We start from the raw sequence: 10,285 nt of genomic DNA on the forward strand, positions 1-10,285 counted from the left end.
AATAACAGTAATAATTATTACCATTTTACCAATTTTCCTTGATATGTAAGCAGTTAATTTATTTTTTAGCGCTGTTCTGTGATGAATAAGTTTAGAGGGAATAAATACAATGGCGAACACTAATTATCATTATTACTATAGTAGCTGAAGTACCGATACGACCTTTATAAAAAAAATAATAAATGATTATGTAGCCGCATTCATTCATTGAGATAATTAAAATCACAACTCGCCGTTTTTTCTTATAAAAACCGACAGACAACCGCTTCGCTTTCTAATAACTCTTCAGCCTCTCGACCTCCAAATTGTCCTCCGAACGGACTCACTGGACCGCAGGTGACCCCAGTTGCACTCGGGGAGCCGCTGACCGGCTAAGGACAGAGCGCGGCAGCGGTGCTCAGGACATCGGCATAGGGTCGTGCGCAATGCCCGTTATCAGATAACAGTATTATTCTAACCTGCAAGTCAACCAGCTACTGTTTCTTAGTTTCTACACTTTTTTTCGCTCTTATTCTCTGTTGGTGGCTTCACTTTTGTCATTTTCTAAAGCAAAGCTCAAATAACATCTATATCGAGTATACTTTTTTCCTCTTCTAAAATGACGGAATCACACATTTCATATTACATTTACGCACATACTGTCATAAATGGGTCACCTTAATGCCGTGCATGTCTTTTCCAAATTAATTCCAAAACACCGTCTTACTCACTTATTTTGAGGTCCTCCTCCTGCTCTAAAACTTCTCACCTGCCGCTCCGCCGCGGTCCGCAGTGTGCAGCTCAGATCGCTTCTTTGCGCCTCCCTTATCCGGCTTTCTTCCACAGCTTTTTGCATTTTTTGTCGCTCTCTCTGGAAGCCAGCCTCATTTCAACTATCAGCATCTACTGAGAATACTTTCTTACTGCGCGTAGGGTGCGTTGCGTCGTTTATTATTTCGCTTTATAAAATTAAATATGTCATATAAATAGAAATATTTCGGTTTTATCCGATGTTTTGGATATCTGTTTACGAGAACAGGTGCCAAATGTTTAGGAAATGTTTGTATTGTTAAACTAACAGAGTAATTAAAACAGTCGTGTTTAATCCACGCAGACTCTTGAACGAACTGGACATTTAAAACGAGGCTGAAGCTGTTGACTTATTTGGAGCATTACGACGGCAAAAGTTAGTTTATTGTTCTTGGTCTTTGCTCCTTTCTGTCGGGATAAGCTCCGGTTCTGAGTGACGCTATAATGGAAAAAATGGTTCACAACATGAATCGAGGTATGAGTAGATGGCCATAAAATACTTTTCTTGAAGGCTATATGTGTATATGAAGGAAAACACGGTGTTCTGTCGAACCACGCAACCTATCGAAATGTGCATCTGTCCTAACATGGCAACCTATCGAAATGTGCTTCTGCGCATGCGCAATATACTTTAAAACATCTCAATAAGTAAGATTCTTAAATTAATAAATAAATTAATTAAAGCGGAACCTACTAAAATTATTATTTGTCGTTTAAGCCATTAGGAACAAACATATCCACTGCCTCAATCCAATGCCTTTCCCATTTTAATCTGTTTTTTTTTCCAGCATTGTTGTGATTGTAAGCTGAAGATGATTGGTATGTGCAACCTTAGAAAAAAAAATTTGGCTTATGGTGAGTAATATAAATATGTTATGTTCATTTCGACAGTTTCACTTTTAAAGGTGTAAATATTTGTATATGTAGCTTATTTCAACAAGGCAGTACAAATCGACAGAAAACGGTAATAATGTCAGTGTTGGAGGTGCAATGTAGTGAGTTGCCAGTTACGTTTCCATATGCTTAGTAAATAGTGGAATAAAAGTTTGATACTTCTTTCAAGCCCTTTTATTTTTTTGCAAGATGAAATGTTGAATAAATACAAACAGATCTGTCTATGCTTCTATCCAATCAAAATTTGACAACATAATGGGGGGGGGGGGGGGGCGCACCATCAGTTTTATCACATCAAAGAGAGATACTGTGGGGCTATGTAGGCATGGGGTGTGTAATTTCAGGCTTGATCTATTTTATGGCAGCTCTAAATGATTAGTCATAGGCAGAATTATGATCCAGGTGCTTCATCCAGGTGCTTTCTCAACACCCAATCCGACGACTACTCCTGGAATTAGTTCCCGGCTTCTTTGACTGTAAACTTGAAGCACAATTTCGTAACTGTAACTGAGAAACGGGAAGGTAACGGGGGAGACCTGAGAGTAAAACCCACGATTGAAACAGAGAGAGAAAACCATAAACAAATATGCATAAGAAGTTAGTAGTTCATGGTGAGATGCCATCTTGCAGAAAACTCCAAGACCATCTTGTTAGCATCGGGCAGGACCAAACCTCAAAGGGCTGCCATTCCACCAAATGACACGTACACAAATCCATACTTGTCTGCCTCTACATTGGGCCTCTAAAGAATAGACAATTAATCCATCCATTTTCAAATACACTTATTCTAGTTCAGGTACAGAATCCAGAGTTTTCCGTCAGCATTAGGTTGCTAAAATGAGAATGGAGTGGAACATCCCATATGCTATTTTCCAAAAAATCAACAAACTTCAACTAAACTATAGAGAAAGAGACCCTGGCTTAGTTGTTGGCCTTACAACATTTTGAAGTTTATGTTGCTTTATCTATACTCCCTGTAATTGTTTTTACAGATCCTACCTTTTTAAACGGTATGTATAAATCTAATCAGAGGTTAATGTTTTGGTCTTTGATTGCTCAAAATTATAATTTGATTATTAAGCATAAAAAGGGTAAAGAGTTGCTAATGCTTGTTCTTGTATTAATGTATTGATGTATATAGTATAAAAATTGTGTATTTGTAATTTACCATTTTATTTTATTTAAAGAGGATGAAAAAAAGGTTTTTTTTTTATGATATGGAGAGTTGAGGTTGGATGGTCTGGCTTTGGGTGTCTCGCTTTCTCTTTCTCTTTCTCTCTCTCGCTCTCTCTCTCTCTTTCTCATTTGTGTGCGGCCTACTTATGCACCCCTAGGCCTTTAGTAGGCTGTAATACACATACCAGGGATATTTAGAGGTGCCAATCAACATGCAAACTCAATGCCTTGGCAGGGATTTCAATCCAGTACTCTGGAGCAGAGAGGCAGCTGCACTAAACACAATTGCCATCATGACACACTCCAGCCTTAAACATTTGAGCAACCAAATAACAGGTAACGTAAATTTCTCAAACCTGCTTAATCCAATTCAGGGCTTCAGAAAGCTGAAGCAGGGGTGGATCTACTATGAAACTAAAGAAGCTTAAACTTCAGGGCCCCTAATACCAGACTGGTCCACACTGCTTAAAAAGTAATGTTAAATAATTGCACAAAAACAGGTCTGGTGTTAAATCAGCACCAGCACCTCAGTAACCATTTTGTTTAGGTACTGCAAAAATGCATGTATTTCTAATTTATTCTTATGTTAACAAGATCTTAACACACACTTCTTTGGGTCATCATAATACTTACAAAGCATCAGTAAAGTGTTTATTCAGCTGTGCAATGTGACTGACTAACAAAACTTCACTTTGGAGTGGTCTGAGGTGGCTTTACTGAGATATATTTCTCTTTATTTTACACTTTTAGTTTAAGACCTGTGAATCCTACATATTAACAAGACTTTCTCATCACGTCAATAAGTCACACTGCACAGAAATGATCAATCTACCTACTGATGTTTTATAAGTGTTATGAAGGCCAAAAGAAGTCTTTGTTTGATCTTGTTACATAAGAGGAAATTAACCTTAACTAAAGTGTTACCAGTATGTCTTTTAGAAAACCCACACTGACACAGGGAGGCTGAGCAGACTCCACACAGAAAACATCCAGGCATGGAATTCATAACTGAAATGCTTCATCCATGAGGTGGATTATTGTAACTTTATGGAGTACAGTGAAATTCTTACTTGCGTGTGCTAATCAACACACAACAGACATGATTAGTTGGTATAACTTTCTTACCTTGAAACCTCTGCCTTCCTTACCTGAAACCTCTGAACATTTTTGTCTTTAAAATGCAAACAGGAAAAGGAATTTCTTTTAATTATTAATTGTGAGGTTCTAAACATGGTCATGCATGGAGCTTAAAGCTGAAGTGAATGGTGGAGATATTTTAATGGACAGATTAATTCGGAGAATTTTGGTTTTAAGCACCTGGAAAAAATGCTTATTTTTTTGCAAGCTTCTGTTTAATAAAGTAGCATTCTCTCTAACAGAGATTTAAGAGTTGGTTTACAAATACAGTACGCTAATTCCAATACAATAATTCTTCTGTGCGTTTCCCACTGAGAGGTGCTGCATTTGTTTTTATGGAACTTAAAGTTACAAACAAATGTGTCCGTTTAAAAACTTTTTGTCTTCTTGTGTACTAATTCTGTATTTTGTAATCTGCAACGTTTATACTTGCATTTTACCTGAGAACTTGTCACAGCACTCTGCATTTGCACTCAGTGAAGAGCGCTATACAAAAGTAAACTGAGTTGAATTGAAATTAATTGAATAGCCGTCTTTTCTTTCTACATTACAAGTGAAAATGGGGTCTTTTTTGTAGGTCCAGGATAGGCTTACTACAGAAAGTTCTTTTCTTTGGCTCTTTGATTCAAGCAGTTGAACAAATCAAACCTTATTTAAAGAAGCCTTCAAGAAGGGTGTTGTCTTGTATATGTATAAGAGATGACAAACAGGGACTGCCAGGTTCACATATGCTGTACTTCAAATTAGCCAGGGAACTGGATTGATAATGAGAAAAGTATTAAAATTATCTTCACTCTAATCCTCAGATCTCATTGGTTTTGGAGATCAGAGTGACAAAACAGGCAAGCACATAAACAAATTTTCCTAAACATTTTGCTGTCGTCAGAACTTTATTAGCTCTTAACTTTGATTTCCACCCTCCGTCTTTATCCCACGAAACCTGTAAATAAAGACACATCCTATTTCCCCAATGCCTTACGTACATCCTGTGCTGCAGTGTCACTGAAAACATGATGTCAATGGAAGAGATAAATGCAGACTTCAGTTAGCTAAAGCCATGTAGCCACAGAAACAAGTCAACGGCATGTTAGAAAGATAGAGGATTAAAAAAAGAAATAGGCTTAATTCTTTCATTAAAAGCAAAAAGAAAAAAAATCTTGAGCAAATTAAAATCACTGTGTTCGTGGAAAGTAAATAAGAAAAAAAAAGATTTATGGTTTTTTGAAACAAAATAGAAAAGTAGGTGACTTTTCACTGAGTGGCTTTTGGAAAATTTCATTATTTGAGTATTGTATTAACATAAACCTGATGATCTTTGGTTATGTTTAATATGTTATTTTAACTACCCAAGAAAGGATATTGAGTATCATCTCAAAAATGTGCAGAGAATTTTTCTCTTCAATTGTTGCCTCTTTTGTTATTATCATTATGTTTTCTAGTGTGAGAGTCCTTGAGAATTCATTACAATGTTCTTTATCAATAAAGAAGTAATGATGGCTTCAGATATAAACAGTAAGAGTTCAAATGTTGAATAAAGAGAAAAGTTTAGATGAATGATCATCTTATATTGTCACTTGAAGTTTAAATGTAGTGCTCAGATGTTACTGTAATTAAATTTGTTAAAGAAACTCACAAACACAATTCTCATACACAATATTTCCTTTAAACAACCAATTGCCACATGCATTTGTGGGTTTTTTCACCAACTAAAGAAAACTCACACATGAAATTAAGCCTCTTTGACAAAAAGGACTTTTTCTACACACTGTGCCGATGACATCCTTCTACAGCACTGAATTTTGTTAAAAGAAATGTAGTGGCTGGTAAACAGAGTGATTTGATTCCAGTTTTTCTATGTAGTTCCTGGGGTGCTAAAAAATCCAGGAATCCAATGGTCATTTTTTTTGTTTCAAAGCATCTTAACCTATGTAAGTTATTTTTTGTACGATCCTACAGAGTCATCTTGTTTTTTGTATCGATGCCACATTTTGGTGATTTATTGTTGATAGTTGCTCTGTGGATGTTAATAGTATCATCAAGAGTCATAGATGGCAATAGATACATGTAAAAAAGTCAAGGGCTGTAAAGATCAGCCACTTGAACTTCATAGTTTGTCCAAGTTTGCGAAGTCGACCTAAAACTCTAGCATTACTTTTTTTTTTTTTTTTTTTTTATAAAGTCTCTCAGATCTGCGGTGGGCTGATACCCTGCCCGGGTTTGTTCCTGCCTTGCACACTGTGTTGGCTGGGATTGGCTCCAGCAGACCCCCGTGAACCTGTGTTAGGATATAGCGGGTTGGATAATGGATGGATGGAAGTTTCTCTGATACAAATTCTTTTTTGGATCTGGCTAGAATTTTGGTCTTGATTCTGGTTACATTGACATTTGGTTGCTGATCCTCTCACTCTGTTTCTTGATCGCAATTATTATTTCACATCCAGGGCTTTTTTTATGGTAGTCTTTGACTCCTGTTATGACCACAACTTTTTATTAACTCATTCTGTCTCCCTAGTCATAGTCCTTGAATCAACTGCCATCTTGTGCAGTTCAGTACTGTAACAACCTATGGGTGCGAGAGACAGCCTCATAACAATTGCTGGTCAATGGCCCTAAAAAGCACTGTTGGTATCTTCAGCACTGTTTCCACCCATCACTTAGGTCTTCAGTGGAACCACATACTCCCTACTGCTTGCCCCTTTGTCCCATCATGCATGCCACACACCTCCAACTCACCTGGGGTCAGAGGTAACCCATATGTCCAACTATTTCCCTGACTCTCTGAGAGCTGACTGAAGTCCAGAATCCAATCTGATAGGAAAAATGGAGAGTAGAATAAATTGTGACAAGAGGTAGAAGAAGAAATGCTAATTCTAGAGTAGGTAGGATTAAGAGAAGACAAAGACTAGGAGAAATAATGCAGCAGAAAGTTCAGATGTTATACTGTTGAAAATGACAAAGGAGACTTAGGTTGGAGAAGACAGAGATGACATTTCAGGAAGAAGTAGCAGAAATAAGGGAAATATTGAAGACTAAGATATAGACAGAATGACCAGTAGGTTAAATAAAGTTTAAATAAAAGGACACACTTAATCTTGGGGACACCAAACAAAAATGGGTGAGAAATAGAATAAATAAAAACATATGGGAAAGAAGGGATATATGGCAAGGAAAGGATGGATAGTAGAAGAGAAAATGTTTTTTGAAGATAAAGTCATAAATACAGACTAGAGGAAACACAGTGTAGACGATGGCAGTAAGGAGGGTGAAGTTTGTAGAAGATAGCATAGATATAGAAAGCAGGCAGGTGGACAGCAACAGATCACAGTCCCACATGCTGTTACCTAGTGGTAACATTTTCATGGTTATCACTTCAGGCTTGTCTGGGCCACTTGTTCCTTACTCAGTTACAGAGTCATGTTTATATTTTTTGTTTTGACATTTTGTACTACATTGGCCTAATTGGTTACCACAGTTATTTGGTTTGGTAGCATCATTTCCTCCATGCTGATCCTCAACACAAGCATCATTCCCAGAGCAGTATGCCAAGCTCTGTGCTGTACTCATTGTTCATCTACAACTACATGGCCAAATACAGCATCAATTCATCATTAAATTTGCTGATGACACAGTCATCAAAGATCTGATCACAAACTGTCATTTACAGAAAAGAGTTGTGCCTTTGGACACAGTAGTTTCAGGATAAAAAATGTTTTCGTAATGTCAGCAAAACCAAGGAGCTGATCAAACCAAAGAACTTGGGAAATGGGAGGCACACTACATTCACCTCTCATCAGTAGGGGATGCTGTGGTTTTACATTTCTTATAATGACCATCACTGATGACCCTAAGTGGGCATAACACGTCTCAGTTGTTGTTCAGAAGGTTCACCAATGTCTTTACTTTTTCAGATATCTGAGGAAAGCCCGTATTTTTCCACATAAACTCACTGTAATCTACAGGCACATTGTGAAGTCTATACTTATTGGCTGCATATCATCCTGGTGCAACATATCTTTAGCTCTGGACTGCAAAGCACTGCTGAAGCAAAGAATATTACTGGCACATACATTCCCCTCTGTTCAGGACTATATACTGTATATGTTACATGCTGCCTTAGAAAGGCAAACAATATTATCAAATACCTGTCACCTTGTACAGATAGATAGATAGATAGATAGATAGATAGATAGATAGATAGATAGATAGATAGATAGATAGATAGATAGATAGATAGATAGATAGATAGATAGATAGATATACAGGAACTTTTCTTTGTTGTATATTCCAGTATATAGTACAGAACTGTTGGCACTTACACCACTAGCTTCAGGGATGGTTTTATCCAAAGGTCAGAAGGCTACTCAACAACCACATAATTTTTTCTTTTGCATACAGTACAGTCCCTCAGGGGTCTGTCCTTGGGCCATTAATTTTTCTGATTTATATTAATGACATTGATTCTGGTATAGTTAGTAAGCTTGTCAAATTCACAGATGATACTAAAATTGGAGGGATGGTAGACACTGAGAAGGCAGCAAAAAGAATTCAAAATGAACTGGTCAACCTTTAGAACTGGATGAACAACTGGAAAATGCAGTTTAATATAGAAAAGTACAAAGTGCTACATATGGGCAACATGAATATCCATTATAAATATGAGATCAGAAACACTGACATATAGGAAGCAACCTCTGAAAAGGATTTAGGGGTTTATGTTGATGCAACAGTTTAATCTACTAAGAAATGGACAGAAACAATTAAAAAGGCAAATAAAATATTAGCTTATATCATAAAAACTGTTGAATTTAAGTCGAAGGATGTTGTGCTCAAACTATGTAATGCACTAGTAAGACTACAGCTGGAGTATTGTGTGCAATTCTGGTCACCCCGGTACAAGAAAGACATAGCAGCACTTGAAGCTGTGCATCAGACAGCAACCAAGTGCATTCCAGTACTTAAGGACATGTCATACTCTGACAGACTCAGAAAATGAAACCTGTGTAGTCTTGAGCAAAGGAGACCATGTGGTGACGTAATCTAGGTATTTAAAATCTTCAAAAGCATTGATAAAGTAGTTCCAGCAACATTCTTTAGGCTTAAGGGTTATTCATGTACTTGAGGACTCCATTGGAAATTAAGGGGAAGCCAGGAAGCACTTCTTTACATAGCGAGTTCTGGGACTCTGGAACAATCTACCAAGTCAGGTAGTTAAAGCAGAAACCTTGATAACCTTTAAGACTATCTGGATGAGATACTGGGACAACTTATCTATTAGATAAACAAATGAGAGTGATAGACTGAATGGTCTCCTCTCATTTGTCAAATTTCTTATGTTCTTATGTATGAGGGTCATTGCTTAAGTTTTTAGCTTTTCATGAAAGAAATAACAATGAAGGCAAAAAACTTCAACACAGCATCAATGCCCTTTTTCATGCTCTTGATCCATTTGTCAAAGCAAACAGTAAAAACACCTCGAGTTAAGCTCTCAAGTTGCTCATTCACCACATCAGTCAATTCATCACACTTCTCAAATCTACAATGGTTCTTTCAATTTTAAGAATATCCATAAATGGCATTGCACTAGGTAAATAAGGAAGCAGCTCAACAAGCTGGATGCCAGATTTTGACAAAATTTCAATGGTCAATGGTTTTAATGGTTTGCAATGTGCACTGGTACATTGTCAAGGTGGAAAAATGGCTCGTGCGGAATAAGGCAGGGGTGTCCTCCACTCCTGCCACTCTACCAACCTTGTACCACTCGCTGTGACTTTCTGTGGGTAAGAAATGTATTTTTATAAACTATTTTTAGGAACTCTATTTTTATAAACTCTTGACCTCCAATTGATGTGAACACAGTGGCAGCTCACTAAGAACTGAAGGCTAAGAACTTATGGAATGTCTCTTGTACTTAATGCATTCAGCAAACCCTGCTGTATTCATTGCCTTTTTTTGTCTGTTGTTGGTACTGCATTACTGTCACTAGTTTCTGAGAGATGTGCAGGTAAGAATTTAGACAGGGTATTCTTTTGTAATTAAAACTAAAGTCTTCACCGCCTGAGAGTACAGTAAGCAATGACATGTGTCAGGTATGTGCCAGGCCACTGCAACACCAAAGGCAGTTGAGCTCACAGCATGGCCTCCCTATGCTGACTTTCCAGCAAAGAAGTTCAGGAAGGCAGATTGTTGTGCAGTGTCCCTTTCTGTAAAGTGCTGCTGATCGCACACATCCTATAACTGCATTTTAAAACATGCCATAGAAAACGATGGTATTAAGAAATAATGTTTATTC

General features: G+C 37.3%; 1 protein-coding gene across 1 annotated transcript in view; it reads right to left on the reverse strand.

Moving 5' to 3' along the window:
• The window catches only part of casr (calcium-sensing receptor), a 90,193-nt gene extending 89,298 nt beyond the window's left edge, over positions 1-895 (reverse strand). The window contains exon 1 of the mRNA XM_028800455.2: positions 711-895. The gene's annotated coding sequence lies outside the window, so the exon portion shown is untranslated. The remainder of the gene's footprint in view (positions 1-710) is intronic.
• Positions 896-10,285: the final 9,390 nt, after the last annotated feature.

Source organism: Erpetoichthys calabaricus, chromosome 4 (assembly GCF_900747795.2).
Source record: "Erpetoichthys calabaricus chromosome 4, fErpCal1.3, whole genome shotgun sequence".
Taxonomy (NCBI): Eukaryota; Metazoa; Chordata; class Cladistia; order Polypteriformes; family Polypteridae; genus Erpetoichthys; species Erpetoichthys calabaricus.